The sequence below is a fragment of the Protopterus annectens genome, chromosome 6.part0 (genome assembly GCF_019279795.1).
Source record: "Protopterus annectens isolate FY-2018-M chromosome 6.part0, PAN1.0, whole genome shotgun sequence".
NCBI lineage: Eukaryota > Metazoa > Chordata > Ceratodontiformes > Protopteridae > Protopterus > Protopterus annectens.
The window spans coordinates 1,544,230,022-1,544,251,842 of NC_056737.1; positions in this window are offsets into that span (position 1 = coordinate 1,544,230,022).

A 21,821-nucleotide genomic window follows, 5' to 3' on the forward strand; every position below is an offset into this window, starting at 1 on the left:
TGCAAGTTACTAACTTTAGCAGCACATTTACTACTTAATGACACATTGTTTGAAACTGAACTGAATGCTTCTAAATCTGAAGTGGTAAAAAATGAGCAATTTCCTGTCTAACAAAAATAGCAAGTAATGAGCTGACTTGCTTTAGATGTAGAGGGAGGGAATCACATAGCCAGATTCTGTTCCACAAACAATGGGAAAAATACTAGAAGTTGAAATGTGAAATTGGACATGCACATTACCCATAAAACTGTGCCTCTGAAGTGTGATAAAATTGAGGCTGAGAAGTTCAGGTTTCACTGGATTCTGGAAGCATGACTTGTTTGTAAGCATAAGATTAGCAACAAAGAGGTAACGATAATAGAGTATGATGAGGCTAAGAGGACATTTGGATTACAGGGCAGACAGTTACTTCCCTATAGGGACTGGTATCAGAGTATTGGAAAAGAAAAGTATAACGGAGTCCTAAATGAAAGATATGCTCTGGTTAAAAAGTGATAATTAGTACGTCATATCAAATATTGCTTGATAGCTGTAAGTATCAATCAGAGGAGGTTAGAAAAGATTGGGAAGAGAGATTAGATAAGAAATTCAAAAATAAACAATTGGAGGACATATGTATGGCTCCCAAATATGCAACAAAGTCTAGAAGATTTAGGATTTTTGCTTGGAAGTGTTTGCATTAAGTATTTGTATACCTCAAGCAGACTTCAAAGAATTTTTCATCAAGTAGATAGCAAATGTTGGAAGAGTGGTGGGAAGAGAGAGGTAACTAGGAGCATATTTCTTTGGAATGTAATGAGTTGGCAGATTTAAAAAAATTTGTACAAAGTACTTTGTCAGAAATATTGGGTGAACAAATGGCTGTAACAAAGGAATGATTCTTATGATCTTGAAGACAGGATCTAAACTGCCTAGACAGAGTAAGGCCTTGTTATGTTCCATTTTATTGGCTGCTAAAAAAGCAACAGCTAGAAAATGAAAATCAAAATCTAAAGCAACTGTATATGAAGTATTGAATATTGTAAAAGAGAACAATACATGCATAATAACGTTCAGGAGGAGGAGTGAGGTTTAATGGATGGCATGAATTGAGTAATTTATGTAATGTTGGACTGATGATAGTTATAAAAATATATGTGATGCATAATGTATGCAAATTGAAAAGGTTAATATGGCTTGTTTTCTTTTATGTTAATGCATGTTTATGCCTATGTCTTAAGTGATAATTTAATAAAGGTGCTTAAAAAAGATTAGTAACAAAGAAACATGGAGATGATATGTGCTTGTGGTACTAAAAAAGAATGTTTGAGGAAATATTTTGCATCCTGTAACTTTGGCCCTGATTTGACTCATAATATGATAACAGGAAAATATTTTCCCCATTTTTAAAGCATTCTTTATGATGCAGGAGGAGGAGGAAGCATCTATAACCACTGAATGGTGCTAGAGATAAACCAATTGCTTTATGTACATATCCAGTCTAATGGGCTGGCACAGGTCAGTGACATTCTTGTAGAAATCCAGGACCAAAACTAGACGAAAGGAGTAAGCAGAGAAACTTCAAAAGGAACTACAATTTGGCTATGGTTAGACAGAATTAGCATAATCCCAGTACTGTAAGAGATGTCACCTTAAGAACTGAAATTGAACCGACAGAGAAAACTGAAATAAAAATCAGCATAAGACAGATGTCCATGCAGAGTATACACACAGAGAGGACAAAAATAGAAGAAAGGCATTTAAGTGAGGACCATTAGTGCAAAGAAACAGTGAACACGAAAAGTGGGATAAGAAGGAAAATGCATAATTTTAAACCCATTTTTGTAACTGAAGAACAGAAAGGTAAAGAAATGAAGAATTCTCAAGAAGTTTGAAAACACAGAAGAAAAAAAATTAAAGCTGAATGAGATTTTTGTCAGGAACACTACCCTGCCTAGAGGAATACACAGGATAAGTTCCAATTCCAGTTTATTTGGAAGAGGAAGTTATATCTTCCAACTCAAGAAAGTACCATGAAGAACAGAATCTTGAACTAATAAAGTTACAGGTAAGCCACATAAAATTAAAAAAAGGCACAATGGGAAGGTAATACTTTAATAAGACCAAGGGATAATAAAGCACTTTATACAGGAAAATAATGAACAAGATGTTCTCATTACTTCTTACCTGTATTCAGCATTAAAATGTGAAATTGTATATAAAGTAGGTAAAAACAGAGAGGAAATTCTACATCAGTTGCTAGTACCAAAGCCTTTTAGGACTCTAGTAATGAAGTTAGCCCATGGTCACAAATTAAAAGACTATTAGGGGAAGGAAAACTATGGCATGAGTGTTAACAAGATTTTTTGACCAGGTATAATGAATTAAACAGAAAAGTTTTGTTAATTTTGTCCACAATATCTGGAAACTGTACCACATCATGTAGTTAAGAGTCTACTAAAGTGATGGCTAACCTATGACACGCGTGTCAAAGGTGACATACTCCATGACATTTTGAGTGACACGTCAGTGATCACCAACACAAGAGTTACCAAAGACACTGCTTTTGCATTCATTGCTCATATGAAGTGGACTGAATTATTTTGTGCCAGGAGCTTTTGACACACCAAACCCAAAAGGTTCACCATCACTGGACTCTATTAACTCTAATGCCCATAATGGAAGTGCCATTTAAGTGAACTGCTATAGAGATTGGAAAGCCCTATTAATATCTAACAAGGGGTATCATTGTATCAATGTGTACTGGTAAAAATGGGCTAAGGTAAACATTTTACAAAACCTGCACTTTTCCATAAGGCTAATCCAAAGTCAATTGCCAGAGAACTGGTGCTGTTATCTCACAGATCAAGTATCCCTAAAGAGATACTAATTGACCAAGGCACATCCTTTATGTCAATGTAGTGTAACTGTTCCTCCATTGTTTTTTATTTTATTAAATTATCATGTATGACATAGTCAATCTTACCTTTAGATAAATGAAAATAAACTATACCGACACAATTTCAGTAGCAAACATTATACATTACAAAGCCATGCGTACAACTGTAGCTGCAAACATTACATATCACTTATAATATATCCAGTCATTATCTGTCAAACATTGCATAGCTCATTCATATTATGCCTTCTTTTAAACCTGTTTCCTCTTCTGCATGTATTGATCCCACAATTCCCATTTTTCCAATGTAGTTTTCTTCTACCCTTTTCTGAAAATACTAATTCCAGGTGTTTTGTCTTTGTTACTATATCCACTACTTCTAGTAAAGATGATTTTGACTTTGATTTCCATTTTCTGGTAATTGCTTTTTTGGCAGCCATCATAATTAGACTTAGCAAGGCCTTACTATGTCTAGGCACTCCAATTCTGCATCATAGCTCAAAAAATAATTTCCTTAGTAACACCAATTTGCTCACCCAGTATTTCTGACAGAGCAGTCTACAGGGAATATTTAAAGTCTGACAACTCATTACACTCTCAGAAAATATGTTCCCAATTATCTCTTTCTTCCTCATCAGACTTCCATCATTTGCTGTGTACCTAAGGAAACATTTTTTGGAGTCTACTTGGGGTATAAAAATACCTTTGTATACACTTCCAAGCAAAGATCCTAAATCTTCTAGACTTTGTTGTATATTTGGGAGACATACATATATCCCCCATTGTTTCTTTGTAAATTGCTTATCCAATCTCTCTTCCCAATCCTTTCTAACCTCCTCTTATTGATTCTTATAGTTATCATGCAATATTTTATATCCTCTACTAATTATTCCTTTCTTAATGGCAACTTCTCTGTTCTAGATTCTACTAAAAACTCTACCAGTGCTGGTCTTTAATTCTGGACCCTCCTATTTCTTTCTGTTTGCCTATGTTCTAGCAATCCTTGATAGGTAAGGCAATCTCTAGCCTGCAATCCAAATAAATTCTTGGCATCTTCCCATTCTATTACCTTTCCCTCGCTAGTCATTTGCTCCCATTACCTTGATTCTTTTGCCAGTTTTCTCCAATAAATTCCAGCCCCTCTTGCCTATTGTCTATATACCTAATTACAGTCATCCCTATTGTCAGAATTTTCTTTCTCCATTCCCATGTTGGCTTATTACGTAGAATACTTTCTGCTACTTTATGAATATAGTACTCTGTATGATTATTGTCATTCTCATTAAAGGTCTGCATCCAAAATCCCAGTCTCTCCTTGTTTCTTGAGCTTCTCCCCTGTTTCATCATCATCCCTTTTCACTTTTAATTATAGGTTTCTGATTGTGCTATGTATAGGAGCCTTAACTGTGTAGCTACGAAATACCCCTTCAAAATGGGTAATCCCAATCTGCCTTGTTCTGTTAGAAGAATAACCTTATCCCATTTGACTCTTGCCATCTTCCCTTCCCAGATAAAACCTTCAGCTCTTTATTAACTGCTATCCACAACTTCTCATCTGGTTAATAAAAATATGTCTGCCCTTTGTATAAGACTAAAGGGACTAAAACATTTTAACTGCTTGTTTTTTCCTATCATTATCCATATAACACAGCTTCCGTTATCTCAGTTTTTGTATTATCTTTTGTTTAATCTCTTCCCACATATCCTTAGCTGCCACACCAGAATCATTTTAATCCATACTACTAAATACTTCATTTTATCATGTCTCCATAAATATGGATATTTCTGAACCAACTCATATGTGGATACATAATTTACTGCTATTGCCTTTGTTTTAGCTTCATTAAATTTGTATCCTGAAAATTATTTGAAACCGTCTCAATACATGTTCCACAACACCGTAATGTCCCTTTCTGGTGTTGTCAAGTATAAAATAATATCATCTACAAATAAAGCCAACTTTTTTTGACAACCATACCAATTATATTCTTGAATTTCGACAACCATACTAATTATATTCTTGAATTTCTGAGTCCCTTATTTTCTTTGCCAATGTTTCTACATATAATGCAAATAGCAAAGGGGAGAGAGGACACATCTTCCTGGTTCCACTGTTCAAGTAGAAATTATCAGAGAGGACCACACCCACTATAATTTCACTTCCAATCTTTCATTTATCCTCCGAATCAACCTTATGATTTTATCAGGGGAATGCAAATGCTTCCATTGCTATGCTCGTAAAGTCCCAGATTATTCTGTCAAATGCTTTCTCTAAATAAAGACCCACCAACAACAGTGGTATTTTCCTATATTCTGCTTTCCTCTGGATCATCAGCATTTTGTTAATGCTGTCAAATGTTTGCCTGCCTTCCACAAAAATCACACTGATTTATATTTATCAATTTTGGCATCACTTTTGCCACTCTTTTAGCCATTATAAACATAAACACTTTATAATCATGGTTTACTATTGAAATGGGCCTGTATGAAGCTGGATCTGATGGATCTTTACCCTCTTTAGGTGTTCCAGCTACCACCACTTTCTTCCAGGATATTGGTACTTCTCCTCCTCTTAAAATACTGTTAAACAAAACCTTCCAGATCTTTATCATTTTTTCCCCTTAGCTTCCAAACTTCCACTGGAATACCATCTATTCCTGGGGACTTTCCTGTAGATTGCTTATACAGCACCATTTTTATCTCTTTTCCTCCTATCCTAACTGTTAGTAAATGAGCCTCCTCTAACTCGAACCTAGACATATTTCATTTTTCCATAAATATTCCATTTGTACCTTTTCTTGATTTTCATACTTCTCTGCATCATACACCTTTCATAGAATTTCCAAAATATTTCTAATACTTCTATAGGATCTCTTGTTATCTTCTTTGTTATGGGCTCCCTAAGGTTTGTGACAGTCCTTTCTACTTTTTGTTGCCTGATGCACTGTACTATAAGTTTTTGTGCTCTAGAGTTATTATCAAAAAAGTTGCTTAACAGCAATATTTCCTAAACTTATGCATATTATCAAGGTATTCCCTTATTTTCTGTTTAACATTCTGTAGTTGCTCTTCTTCTTGTTCTGTGAAATTCCTCCATTTTGCAATACTTTAACATCTGTCAGTCTTCTTGTTACTTCTCAACCATATCTCCATTTCTTTTATTTCCACCCTATCATTAAACTCCACTTTAATTTTATCCCACTCCCTATCTATATTGTCAGAAGGAATTTCTATCTTCTCTAATAGCACCTGAATAATTTCCACTACCCATTCCTTAAATTATGATGGCGCAGTGGTGCAGTGGAAGTGTTGTCGCCTCACAGCAAGAGGTTTTCTGGTTCAATTCTCGACTGGGGTGCCTTCTGTGTGGAGTCTGTATGTCCTCCCTGCATTCATGAGGGTTTCTTCTGGGTGCTCCTGTTTCCTCCCACGTTCACAGACATGCATCTGGAGCATTTCTCCCCAGGCCTCCACTGAAAATTGGCTTTGTTCCAAGTCAGACTTTCCTGGTTAACAAGTGTTAAATAAATAAATAAAAATAAAATAAATAAATTCCACCCTTTTCAACAGATAGGTCTGAAAGTGCCAATGTCTCCTTTTTATTTCATTACCCTGTGTTTTTATTTTAGTTATTATTGGCGCATGATCTGAAATATTTATTGGGTGCATATCAAGACTATCAATTAAATGCACATGTTGCTGTGAAATGTAAATTCTGTCTAGCCTAGCCCAATTTTTGTTTATTGGGGAACAATATGTAAATTCACTCTGAACTCCAAGTACTGAATTCAAGGCTTCCATTCAAAATATTTTTATACGTCTCTTTAAAAATCTATCCTCCTTTGTTATATTTTCATTTCTGGGACCCCCAGACATATCTTTGCTGTTTCAAATAAAATTCCAGCCCCCCCCCTCTAAGTAATATTCCTTGCTGAAAGCTGATTATTTCTCCCAGAATTTTCTTAAGCTGCATTATAGCAGTTTTTGGTGCAATATAAATACATGTCAGTGTAATCCTCCTCCCTTGCCAGTAGCCCCTTAGTACAACAAACCCAACAGATGTCTTTTTTCATAGGTTCATAGGTTCATACTAGGCTATCTGCCCTAGGGCATTTCGAAGCCTAGCCAGAGTGTGTTTGGCTTTCGGCACCCATGTTAAATTAATTTTGCTATGCCCTTTTTCGAGGTTCGTATACTGTGCCTCTGTCTAACAGTGACACAGAAGTGATACCCGGGGTAAACCTATGATCTCCCATCCACTCATCAAGATTCCTTGTCCTCTTATATCACTGTTGAAGCTTCTCTTGCAATTAATATAAGTACTCCTTTCTTCCTTTGCCTCAGGTATTCTGCTGAATAACAATCCTGAAAACCTTTCTTTATCAAATTCACATGTTCAGTTCTTTTCAAGAGTGTGTCTCCTGTGGCATAACTATTTCACTCTACATTTTAATATAGTTCACTACTCTTCCTTTTTTGTATTTATCTGTGAGACCATTTACATTTAAAGACATTACAGAAAGCATCATATTCTTGAAAAAATATTCCCACCTTTTATGCATAACAGTTTTTTGTCTAGTTCCAGCTTTTGTGTTACAAGCATGTGCTGTTTGGCAGATTTATCTTTTATACAGTTGTTTCTTATAGTCCCCATTTGAGCCTACGTCACATCTTACTAAACATTTTGTTTTATTGAAAACCCTCAAACAATAATACAAACACCCCCCAATACCCCTAAAAACCAATTAACTTAATAATAACAAACAAAAATATACACATCTTCAAATATTGAAGTTATACCCTCCTAATAGGAAGAAATGTTCCAGCCACACAGACAGACTTAAGATAATCTAAAAGAAAGGTTATTCATGCTAAGATGCATGGTACACATTGTGGTTTTATTATGTGCTATCTGGCTTTGTCTTATCCTTATAGCTCTCTCAGCTGTCAAAGCACTTGAATGCTTTCAGGAAACATTTTCTCAAAGCAATTTCTCTTGATCATATTACCTGCTAGAGACATGAGAACCAGACACAAAACAGTTTACTAGAAAAAAGCCTTATAATATTCAATATTCTTTTTCATTTACTTGCTTTCTCTTAAAACATATTACTAGATTAAGCTAATAGCCTTAACCTAGTCATTCCCCTATGCAAGAATAAGAAAAAGCACAGTCATTTTCCTTCTGTCGTGCTCTTTTAACCATATTTTTTATATTACAGTGCCTACATTTCTTAAAACTGAACAAGGAGAAAGAGAGAAGAACAAAAAAGAAAAAACATAAGCAGCTATTTACATTAGTATCCCCATTACACTTAAAAATAACTGGAAAAATACTTTATAACGTGGAAGGAAAATTGTGCTCTATTAATATAGTACTATTAAGAAAAAAAGATGTTATGTACTCACCATAATGTTCCATGTGTGTAGTGAATCTCGCCCTTCATTCTTACATATGGGTTCGGAGCCGATCCTTGGCTCCAACTCAGCTGATTACAAAGCTCAAAGTCTCTAAGTTGGCTAGTGGCAAGGTAGGTATCCCATAATGCACTAGTAACAATCCCCAGATCTTGTTTGCTGCTGTCTATAATAGTGATATAACGGTATTTCCACAAGGAAAAACAAAGATCAAAGGTCTCCAACTCTAAGGAAGATAGACACCATCTTGTCTCCAGATCCTCCAAAGATAAATGGATGGGTAGTTGGGTGGGTTCGTATGTTCTGTAGTCCTATCTCGCCTTCATGCTTACATATGGGACAGTGTCCCTAGCACCTTTTTCTTGGGTGGCTCACAGGAATATACGCCTAAGAACCATGGAACCAAAGGAGGCTCTACCCCTGGAGGCTAATCCAATTTTTTTTAATGAGTAATAAAGGTGTGAGGGGTAGCCCAAGTTGCTGCTGCACATATACTGTCCATTGGAATTCTGGCTTGAAAAGCGGCAGATGTGGATATAGATCTGGTGGAATGAGCTTTAATTTTAAATGGAGTTCTTTACCATTAGAAGAGTTGCAATTTGAAATCCAGTTTGATAGTGTTATCTTGAAGACTAGCATTCCTTTTCTCATCTCCAAAAAAGATATAAATAATTGGTCTGATCTTCTAAACTCTTTGGTTCTATGTAGATAGAACCTTAACTGTCTGTGTACATCAAGTTGATAAAACTTATTACGCTTTGTATGATTTGGAAAAAAGACTGGCAGTTCAATAGTTTAATATTTGATTGTGAACAAATCTTGGGGACGAAGGAAGGGTTAGTGCGAAGGGAAACTCTGTCTCTATGAAATATCAACTAAGGAGGTTTGACTGAGAGTGCTTGCAGCTCTGACACTCTTCTGGCGGACATAATGGCTACCAGAAAAATGGTCTTCCATGAAAGGAACTTCAAATCACATGTATGTGAAGGTTCAAAAGACGATGAGGTAAGTTTTGAAAGAACAAAATTTAGATCCCAGGGAGATATAGGTTTTTGAAAAGGAGGTCTTAGTAAGGTAGTGCCTTTTAAAAATGATTTACACCATCTGTGAGCCATAAGTTAGGTTCATGTTGCTCCAAATGAAAACTGGAGATAGCTGCTAAATGAACTTTGATTGTAACAGCAGCTGATCCCTGATGAAATAGTTTGGTTAGAAATGTTAACACTAAGGGAATGGAGGCTGTGTATGGATCTATGTTCCTAGCTTGTGCCCAGAGAGAAAATCTTTTCCACTTGATAGCATACAATTTTCTCATAGAAGGTTTATGAGAAGACGTCAGGATATGAGTAACCACAGGGGAGAAATCATAAAGCCTGACTAGGGATGGAGCAGCCATGCTGTCAAGTTGAGGGTGTGGAGACAGGGATGGAACATGCCTGACATATGTGTCAGAAGGTCTGGTACTGGGTCCAGAGTCCATGGATCATCCAGAAGGTGAAGCCTGAGACAAGTGAACCAATCTGATGAGGCTAGTAAGGAGTGATGAGGATCATTCTGCTTCCCAAAGTCTTTGCTTTCTAGATAACTTTCGATATTAGTGAAAAGGGAGGAAAAGCATAAAGAAGTCCCGAGGGCCAATTGTGGACAAGTGCGTCTCTCAGTGTCTCCCCGGGGGAGAAAAAGGGTGAAGTAGCTGCTGCATTTGGTGTTCATTGGGGTGGCAAACAGATCGCAGCAAGGCTATCCCCATTTGTGGAAAATCTGTTCTGCGACTTTCTGATTCAGAGACCACTCATGAGGAATCAAGATTGCCCTGCTGAGCTTGTCGGCTATCACACTGGTTCTCCCTGGGATATGAGTTGCAACTAGAAAGCGTTGTGAAGATATCACCCACTGCCAAACGCATAGAGCCTCTTGACATAGGGGGTAGGATCTGGTTCCTCCTTGTTTGTTTATATACCATACCACTGACATATTGTCTGATTGGATTGCTATTGTCCCTAGAGGAAGAAAGTCGTGAAGTGCTTGCAATGTTAGTAGCACTGCTCTCATCTTTAGAACATTGATATGCAAATGAGCCTCATGTTCTTGCCATGTGCCTTGGACTGTCCTTCCTAGATAATGCCTCCCCCTCCCATCTGGGGGGCATCCGTGGTTACAGTAGCAACAGGTTGGTGAGGAATTAATGGTCTCCCTATCGTTAGTTGACTGGATTGGATCCACCAATGAAGATCCTTTTTGCAAGATTCCATTATTAAAATGGGATGAGACAGAGGCAGATGTTGAAGGGACCACTGGAAAAAGAGTAGCCATTGAAGAATTCTCATATGTAGTCTGGCTAACGGAGCTACATAAACATAAAATTTCAATTTGGGTTTTTTCGTTTTTTGGCATTCTTGTTTACAACATAACCTGTGGATTATAAAGAACTTTGAACACATCTATCTGAATCCAGGAATTTAAAGGTGCTGGACCTGCAAGGGTGGTTTTTTCACCAGTTTGTTTTTTGTTTTTTGAATTTTTAGGAACTATGGTTATAGTAGAGGCCATGGTTCCCAGGAGTTTGAGCACTGTCTTCACTTTGACCTTGTGTTGGGGAAGCAGGCTGTATATTTGTTGTCTTAGATTTTGCACTCTGTCTGAAGGAAGGCGAGCCATCATTGCGACTGTGTCTATTTCTGTGCCTATAAAAGTCACATATTGAGAGGGCGACAAGGCAGACTTTTCCCAATTTATAGTGATGTCTAGCTGAGTACAGATTTGGATGGTTGAATCTCTGGCTTGTAGAAGTAGATGACTGGTGGTGGTGGTCAGCAGCCAGTCATCCAGGTATAGAAACACTTGGAATCCAAGCTGTCTCAAGTGAGCTGTTACTACCGCCATGCATTTGGTGAACACCCTTGAGGCTGTGGTGAGACCAAAGGGCAGAGCACGAAATTGGTAATAACTGGCTCGCAGCCAGAAGTGTAAATGACTCCTTGATGCTCTGTCTATTTTTATGTGGTAGTATGCATCTTGGAGGTTCTATGGAGCACATCCAATTGTCTTAACCTAAAAGAGGTAGAATAGACAGCAGTGTTACCATTAGGAACTTGGACTTCTTCACTGATTCGTTTAACTTGCCGAGATCCAAGATGGGCCTCCAATTCCAAGTTCATTTTGGCATTAAAAAGAATCTGGGGTAAGTTCCAAATCCTATCTGGTCTGCAGGGACGGTTTGGATGATTCTCTTTTGAAGCAACTTTTGGACTTCTATAGTTGCTTGATCCCTGTGATTGGGTTGCAGGGACGGTTTGGATTACTCTTTTTTGAATTAACTTTTGGACTTGTATAGTTTCTTGATCCCTGTGATTGGGTGGAACTTCTGGGATTTTCTTGGTTAGATGAGGTGGAAAATAGAAGGGTATGGGGTATCCTCTGGAAATTATCCTTAGTACCCACATGCCTTGTGTGATGTCATGCCAGGCTTCTGGGTACAAGGATAAGCGACCCCCAACTGGCTCCAGAGAAGTGCAGCTGGGCCTCAATTCAGGAGCACTGATAAGGATGTCCACAAAAAGAATCGTGGTCACCCTGGTTTTGTGGACCCCCCCCACCTCTAGGGCGATGTCTACCACTATTTCCTCCTCCTCTGCCTCTGGAGAAGGAATCACCTTGTGTATCTGGGAAAAATCTCTGAGATTTCTTGAACCACATTTTTCCCCCTCTCTGACCTTTAGAGTATGGTCTTGAAGGGACAGAAAAACATACTCCCATGGGAGAGAATCTTCCCTTCCTGCTCACATCTGGTGAGTGCATCTTTTACCTTTGTTCCAAACAAAGAGGAACTGTCAAAGGGGGCATTGGTAAATGTAGATTTGAAGTGCTCCACATAATTACACAAACGCATCCAGAAGTGTCTCCTAAGAGGAAACTCCTGAAGCTGCTGCCCTGCTCACTCCATCTGCTGTGTAAGATATCAGCCTCATGAGAGAGTTAACAATAGAGTTTAAGGTGGACAACTGAGCAGTAACCTTCTCAGGGACTCCTTCAGTTAAGGTACCTTGTACAGTATCTCCCAGCTCTTTTAGGAGATATCTTTGAAGCCTAGTAAAATGGGTGAGGTAATTCAGCGATCTGAGTGTAAAAGCGGCTGAAGAAAAAATTTGCTTCCCGTATCTGTCCATCATTCAAGACTCTTTGTTCGGTGGGTGGACAGATGAGGATGTCTCTGTTAGTTCCTTCTTTGTGGCTGCTGCCACCACCATGGGATCTACAGGCACACCTTTGGTCAGAAACTCTTTTTCCTTAGGAGCTGAAAGGAATTTGTTCGGCTGTCTAGGGACTGGTTTCACGATGTCAGGAGTTTCCCACACCTTTCGACTCATCAAATCTAACAGCTCATCGAAAGGTGGAGACACCCAAGAGGCTGAAGCTTGAGACCCGAAAGCCTTCAGGTACACTGACTCTTCATCAGAAAGAGTGGCGGTGGGCCAGCCGCCTCTCTGTTTCAGGATCTCTACGATATCTACAAAGGAGATATCTTCAGAGGACAACCTAGGGGACCCTTCTGACTCCTCAAGGTCAGTGTCAGAGGGGAGTCTACGTGCTACCTCTTGCAAGTTCTCTTCTGAGGGGGCTCCTCTGAAGGGTATTCTGGGGAGGTCTTGGAAGACTGGAGGCCACCCAAAGGGGGTCTCTGCAATCAAGAGAGAGAGATGATGCTGAGACAGAGGTCAGAGCTTGAGGGGGAAGAGCATCGGTACCCTTGTGTAGAGCTGAAGATCTAGACAGCACACTCCTCATCATCACGAAGGCAGAACTCTCTGGCTCCAAGGACACCACCGGTTCCAAAGAAGTGGAAGTAGCCCCTGGCTCTGGAGCGATCAGCTCTGAGACAGATGTAGGATCTGAGCTCAGCCGAGCTGACGCACCGAGAGGTAGGCTCGGAACTGAAGAAGTTCAGGTCAGAGCATCCCCATTAGGGACGACTGGTGAGCTTCAGCTACTAGACACCAGGGATGGCACTGAAGGTATCAGAGTGGAACTTGGCTCCAAGACAGCCACTTGGGGTGCTGGAACCGATGGTTCCACAACAAACTGCATCGATAGCTCTGGCTCCAAAAGACCAGTATGGCTCAGAGGTACAGAAGCAAGTAATATGGCCTTAGACGGCTCCAGAACCGATTGGATCAGAGCCAACAACAAATTTGCTAGTGCTGATGACTTCAAAAGTCTAAGCACCACCCTCTCGACATCCTCCTCAGAAAGACTCCTGGGGGATCTGGAAGACAAGGTAGGGGATCAAGATCTCTGCAAAATTGGAGATCTAAGTGTCGGGGATACTAGTAATAAGTCTTTTGACTGTCTCTGAGGTAAGGATCCAGCTATAGGCTCCGTAAAACTTGGAGCCAAAACTTGAAGGTCTGTATCAATAACCTCAACCAGCTCCGAAGGCAGAGGAGCCGAACAGGTAGAAGGTTTCTCAATTTTGGCAACTTTTTCTGGAGGTCCTGATTTAGTAGTTGGTGTAGGAGAATGTCTTTTCACCGATTTAACCTTCTCTTTTTCAGAAGAGGGAGACCGGGAGTGAGAAGAGGAAGAACTCGATAAATCCTCCTCAAAGGAAGTTTTAAGGAGACCTTTCAAAATCAGTTTGTTCTTCCTTTCCTAAAGAACCCAGGAGCTAAAAGAATGGCAGAAGTACATATCTCCTGTAGATGTATGGCTCCCAAACAATGGACACAAATACAATGCGTGTCACTCAGGGACATTTTTTGTGAGCATTTTAAGCACTTCTTAAAACCCGAAGGTTTATGGTTTTTAGTTTCCTTAGACATAACTACCAGAATGACTATTAATGCAGACAGACAATAAGAAGAGATGACAAGGTCCTTGAACTTAAACGGGCCTAGCCCTGCTCAAGAAACAACACACAAGGGAGAAAGACAATAAAGGACTAGGTCCTCTAACTTAAACAGGCCTAACCCTGAACAGAGGGGTAGGCGAGAGAGATAATAACAAGCAACAGGAAGGCAAAAAATAGGTCCTAACTAAAAAATGGACCTAAGAAAGTTTAGCAATAACTTTCACAAGAGAAAACGAAGGGATACCACTAAGGGAGGCCTGCAGAAGCAACGGCCAACAATTAGCAACAACAATTTGCACAGCAACAATTTGCAATAAAACTGCAGAAAACACACACTAATTAACTACTCGCAAGTTAACAACAGTAAGCTATTAATACTAAGTTTACAGCAAAAAAACACTATTAATATTTGAAGAAAAATATTCCAACTTAGCCACGGCCAAGAAAGAGAACACTTCTGAACTCGTAGGGTGGCAAACGAGATCTGGGGATTGTTACTACTGCATTATGGGATACCTACCTTGCCACTAGCCAACTTAGAGACTTCAAGCTTTGTAATCGGCCGAGTCGGCTTCGAACGCATATGTAAGAATGAAGGCAAGATAGGACTACAGAACATCATATGTTTTACTTACAGTTAACTTCTAGTTCCAAGAGAATCACCAACACAGAAGGTCCCAACAAATGTGTTTATTTAGCACTTTCTTCAGCTTGTAACTAAAGACTTCTTCAGAATGGCACACAATGCACCAAACAACATTTAAAAAGCATTTAGAATTGTGCACATGACTAAGCACTACCAATCAGCATTAACAAATGATTAAAAAGACTTCCTCCAAATGGCTGCACACATTAAAATTGTCAAATTAAATAAGAACATAATTTTAAAAGGCTAGCAATACTAATACAGTCATTAAGACCAGGGGGTATCTTTAAATTCTAGCATATCAGCCCATGGACCCCCCTGTAAATCTTTCTTGATCCCCTCTAATACCACAAATTTGTGTTGGAAAACCCTCCAAATGTTTAAATAGGGCATTATTCGTGTTTTTGTTCCTCATGTCTCTGACATGCTCATATATTCTTTCATAGGTTCATAGGTTCATAGGTTCATACTAGGCTATCTGCCCGAGGGCATTTACAAGCCTAGCCCCAGTTTTTTTGCTTTACGCCACCCCTTTAGTATGGGGAACTATACCCATTATTTTGCTGTGCCTCTGTTGAGCAGTGACACTGAGGTAATCCCTGGGGTATATCTGCGATCTCCCATCCATTGGTCAAGATTTCTCTTGAACAAGGCCAGCGAGGTGCTCTGCCTCACATATACCAGGATTTTATTCCACAGCATAGGGAGTCTTTGGGTGATGAATCTATCCTCCAGCATGTCCTATTAATGTTGAGGTTTAAGTCTTTGTGGCTCTGACGGATCTAGATTTTTGAGGTGAAGCATATTCATCAAATCTGGGTTTGACATGGTCATGTATGTTAGGCAAAGGACACCTCTGAGCAAGCGGTGTTTACTGAATAGAGCTGGAGTTCTTTCAGTCGGGCAGCATAGGACAGATGTTTGAGACCCTTTATCCTTTTGGTGAGGAACTTTGTGGCCTCTCCAGCTGCTGCAAGTGTCGGGTCAGATACATTCGAATGGGGCATTGTACTCAATCATTGGTCTGATGAGTGATGAGTATAGGAGACTATGACCTCCCTTGATCTAGATGAGAATCCTTCATGATAAGGTGGGCAATGTAGAAGGTCTTCCTAACTACTTTAGCTACATGGGTGTCGAATGACAGACTACTATCAACCTGGGTCTCCAGGTCCCTGATAACTTCTTCTGTACTCAGTGGATTGCCACCTATTTGGTAGCTAGGGTAACCTTGTTTTGACTATGCATTTTTGGCATTTAACTTTAGGCCATGGCTCTGGCACCAGTTATCCATTTCTGTGAGACCCTTCTGAAGGATATCTGTGTCAGATGTGGTTTGCAGTCATCTGCAAACTTTGTCAGCCATAACCTCCTCCTGTTTTGCTTTGTACTGAAAAGTAGATGCCAAACAAGGCCCAGGGACTGAGCCCTGTGGGTACACACTTGTGACAGGCTTTGAGTCTGACATGGCGCCAGCAACTCTGACCCTGTGGGTTCTGTCACTCAGCCAGTTTGCAACCCATCTTGTGATGTATGGGTTAACATTTAAGCTGATGAGTTTTCAATGATACCCGAGTGGGGTATTGTATCAAAGGCCTTCGCCAGATCGAGGTAGGCTGTATGGACTGCCTTTCCTCATCAATGGCTTTGGTGACTGTTTCAAAAAGTCAACCAAGTTTAGAAGGCATGATCTGCCTTTGACAAAGCCAAACTGGGATGGATCCAAAGTCTGCAAATTCTATGTCTTTATTTATGAGGTCCATTATGATCCTCTCCATGGCTTTGCAGATAAGGCTTGTCAAGCTAATGGGCCGGTAATTTCCAGGGTCGGTGGAGGCACCGCCTTTGTGAAGTGGGACCACAGTTGCAGTGCGCCACTCCCTGGGTACGTATCCAGAGGTAAGACTATGATTAAACAGCTGTCCTAGCTGTGGGTTTAATACACCATCGGGTCCCATGGATGCTGTGTTTTTGCTTTGGAGAGAGCAGTTCTCACCTGAGATGTTTGGGGCTGCATATAGATATCTCTCCTTTGGGGAGGGAGAAGTTTGCACTGAACCTGTCAGCCAGTATGTTGGCAATGTCTGCAGGATCAGTAATCTTCACATCATTTTGAACTAGTTCTGAGCATATCTGGGAGTTTCCTCCCAGGTTTCTAACATAGCTAAAGAAGGCCTTATGATTGTCTTTTGAGTCTTTAGCTATTTTTCTCTCAAAATTTGCTTTGGATGATTTTATGAGAGCTCTTAGTTTTTTACTTATAGTGATCAAGGGTGTCTTACCTTTTAAGGATTTTGCTCTATCTTGTAGTAGCTTCCTCCTTTTGTTGTAGAGTTTGTTTATGGCTGGGGTCCACCAGAGTGGACGCTTGCCTTTGGTACAAAGAGTCTTTGTTTTGCTTGGGATTGCCTTATCCATGCAGTCCTGCAGGTGCTGGTAGAAGGCATTTGTAAGTGATTCAGCGGCTTGAGTTCCTTTAATTTTCTTTTGGTTTTCCCTATATAGAAACTCTTGCACTGTGAACATAAGGCAGCATACACCACACCACTGAATTACAAGTAAAGTTTCCATTTGGCCGAATAATAGTGCGGTTTGTGTTAATATTTTCTAAATTTATTTATTTGATTGATTGATTGCATTTGTCTACCAGGAAAGTCCACTGGGCCTAAAAGAGCCCATTTTCAGTGGAGGCCCGGAGAGAAAAGCTCCAACGAGATACAGAAAAAATATAAACATTAATTAGTACAGAAGTAGAAACAGTGTTACAGATAGTAAATGTAGGAAAATACACAGAATATGTACATAAAAGCAGGAATCTAGTTTGTTTGATTACAGTAATGTGCACATCTCTTCATGCCTACCTTATCATTTTTTAGAACTCTTCATCACTGCTTTCTAACATGTTTTTAATCATAGAGCCCTTTCGGAAGACTATAGGGGGGTTTAAATCCAAATTTCTCAAATAAGCCTTCCTTCCCACAAAGAATCTGCCAATTCTTGCAAAGAATACCATAAAGAAAAATGCAGAGGACCAATCATGTCTTTGTACCAACAATCGTGTATTTGTACCACAGCATGATGAAATTTCCCCAGGACAATGTGAATCATCAAATACAGCCTCTATGGCTGTTGGTAACACTCAGACTTTCAATTTACATTGTATTTAATGACTGTAACATTTCTGTTTGGTTTAATAGAGACTTTGCTTTAATTCCAATGGTACTAATGAAACACGTACTTTTAACCAGTCTTTGCAATTATTTGAAAGTAAACTATTTAAATGTAGGAAACTACAATTAGAGAATACTTATTTTATTGAATGTTTTAAGGCAAAGCTGCTACCTAATGGTTTGAGAAATTGGAAGTTCTCCACTGGTTTCATAGCAGATTCCCCCTTCACCATGAGTTGATACAGCTTTTTGACAAACAGAGCTGTGAGCGAATGGATGTCCTCATTCAACACAATTTACAAACAATAGACATTTTACATCATGAATTTACTGGTACATGACGATTTGTTGTTTGAAAGCTCATTTTTGTCTTATAAAGGAGTTTATGATAAAGTGTACAAAATTGTTGGGGAAGATAAAGTATATAAGGAGAAGAAGTATGAAAGAGATAGGAAAGCCTATACAGCTGGGCAAGCCTATCCTAAGCCTCCCTTTGCTTCATCGACATGCCCAGAAACTTGAGATGATCCAGTTGCAGAATGAGGCTAACCATCAAATAATCCACCCAATCAGGCCCCTTTAGGGTGGGATCCTCCAAGGAGGTTGGAGAGGATATGCAATTAGGCCTACAGAGTGAATTACTGCCCTCAGTGGAACAACAGGGTGCCACGCTACTACAACCAGTCTTACCAACCATCAAGGAGATAACAAACCAGACGGAATTAACCATGGAGATTGCTGACAGTAATAATGGACATAGTGCTGAAAATGTTATGGAATACCCAACCTGCATCTTAAACAAGAAAGGTGAGTTTTGTGTATACAATTTTTCATCGCAAACACTTGATTTTGCTGTTGCTGAGTTGTTCAGCAAAGGTTTTAATTATGTACCTGCTAGACGTTCCAGTATTGTTGATTTAGTACTTGACCTAAAATTGTTAGGAATTTAAACTTTAAAGTGTTTTTCAATAATGTTGAACATATGTACTGAGTGTATTTCCTCTGTTTGGAAAAAGAGTATATTTAATCCACCTACAACCAATTGTTTGCTCTTGTTCGAAAGAATGTGTGAGTCTGTTAAACCACAAAACTGAAGGGTTTCATGATAACTTGACCAATGGCGAAAGACTAATTCTGTTGAAGTTTTGTAAAGACAAATCTGTATGAGTAATGAAACCAGATAAGGGGGGGTGGGGTTGTGATAATATCCAAGAATGATTATATAAATAGTGTCAATGTTTTTTTTATTGGATGACTCTTTATATGAGGAAGTTTCATGAAACACAATTAATATTTCCTACAAGAAAATCGATTTGGGACTTAAGGATATGGAAGACCAGGGACAGTTAGACCATGAAAGTGTGGAATTTTATTCACTAGATACCCGAAAGTACCTAGCATCTTTGGAATTCCAGAGATATACAAGGATAAACAAGATCCCCCACCCCCGAGACCCATTGTTTGTGCACATGGTTCTAAGACACACTCTCTAGGCAAATACATAGACACAATGTTAAAGGATGTACTGAAGGGAGAGGACCGTATATGTATAGACTCATGGAATTTTTTGAAAAAATGAAACAGTCTGGAATATGATGAGGAGGCTATTTTTCTTGCACTAGACATTGTCAGTTTGTTTAATGTGATTCCCCATACATTAGGCATTGAATGCTTTCAAGAATTCTTGTTCGATTCTCATTTATTTAGCAACAAACAAGTAGCTGTCCTAATGAATTTTATAGATACTATTTTAAGAAATAATAATTTTTTTTTGAGGGGCAATACTTTTTCCAAAGATCAGGCATAGCTATGGGGGGCCATAAGTGCCCCCATATTTGCGAATATAGTTATGTTAATGTGGAAAAGAAATCACTTATTTTCCTCGAATTATAGGGGTAGGTGGAGTTTATATCTATGGTATTTGGGTGATTTGTTTTTCATGTGGACTGGGAATAATTCTGAAATTCTTGAATTCATGGCATATATAAATAACACTACTACTTTTTTGAAGTTCACCTATACTGATAGTTATGATCTTATTAATTATCTGGATGTTGAACTTAAGAAGGATTTGGAGAACAAAGAATATTTAAGTAACATTTACAGAAACCCACATACTGTAATAGCCTCTTGCACTAGCATAGTTGTCATCCTGAACACGTTAAAAAAGGCATTATTAAAGGTTAGTTTATTAGAACTGCACGCATGGTTACAAATGAAGTGGATTTTAAGTTACAATGTGATGTTCTCACATATGTTTAGGTCAAGAGAATATCCAATCAGCTTAATAGAAAAAGTTAAAAGGGAAATTCTGTTTAAAAGGGAGAATGAGACTATTCTTCCATTATTATGTAACAATAAAGTTAGTGGAATGGGCAATAATGAAGACCTGACCTCACCTTCAGGTACCACTTACAACGAATATAGTGGGTCATTTGTTACAAAATTCTTCACTGACCACCATTTTATTTATGATATTCTTTGCAAGAACTGGCAGATTTTTTGTGGACAGGAAGGCTTATTTGAAAATTTTGGATTTAAACCCTGTAGTGTTCCGAAGGGGCTCTACGATTAAAAACATGTTAGAGAGCAGTGATAGAAGAGTTCTAAAAAAATGGTAAGATAGACACGAGGAGATGTGGTTTTTGTTTTCAGTGCACATATATATTAAATTCAGAACATATTAACATAAATCGCACTATTATTCAGCCAAATGGAAACTTTACTTGTAATTCAGTGGGTGTGGTGTACGCTGCCTTATGTTCACAGTTCAAGAGTTTTTATATAGGGAAAACCAAAAGAAAATTAAAAGAAATATGAGCATATCAGGGACATGAGAAACAAAAATACCAATAATGCCCTATTTAAACATTTGGAGGGTTTTCCCACACACAATTTCAAATTTGTGGTATTAGAGGGGATAAAGAAAGACTTACAGGGGGGTCTATGGGCTGATAAGCTAGAATTTAAAGAACTTTGCTGGCAAATAAAACGTAATGCCCAGATACCCCCGGTCTTAATGACTGTATTAGTATTGCAAGCCTTTTAAAATTATGTTCTTATTTAATTTGACAATTTTAATGTGTGCAGCCTTTTGGGGGAAGTCTTTTTAATCATTTGTTAATGTTGATTGGTAGTGCTTAGTCATGTGTACAATTCTAAATGCTTTTTAAATGTTGTTTGGTGCATTATGTGTCATTCTAAAGAAGTCTTTAGTTACAAGCTGATGAAAGCACTAAATAAACACATTTGTTGGGACCTTCTGTGTTGGTGATTCTCTTGGAACTAGAAGTTATTGTGTTAGTTTCTGGTTCTTAGTTTGTTGGTATTTACTTACAGTTAACTTTCTCCTTCCTCTTCCCCTCTCATGAGCATTTTTCTAAACATTAATGACATGAAGTAGGGCATATGTTTTGTAGTACTCTACAAGTTTAACAAAGTCCAAAAAAAAAGTCCAATATTTCTAGATTTTCTTGTTCTGTCATGTTTCACAAATATAATTACTGCTTTGTAATCCCACATTTGTCATTTCCAAGTTATTGATTTTATTCTCCAACCATTATTGACATGAATGCTATTACCCTTGCTCTCACTCCAAATGAATCATTTCCTTCTATCCATTTTGTCCTATGCATCACTGCACACTAACCTACACTATGGTAGTGCTACTGGTCTCTATAATTATTACACAGCTCCCTTATACTGTGTATCTTCATTTCTTATTAATTTGTAATCCCTTGCATGTCATTCTCTCTAGTTACTCACTCACAAATGTATAATTGATGAAATGCCTCATTACTCATTACTTTAATATGCTCTAGTTTAAATAATTAAGTAATGTAGTCATTGCTTTGTATAGCT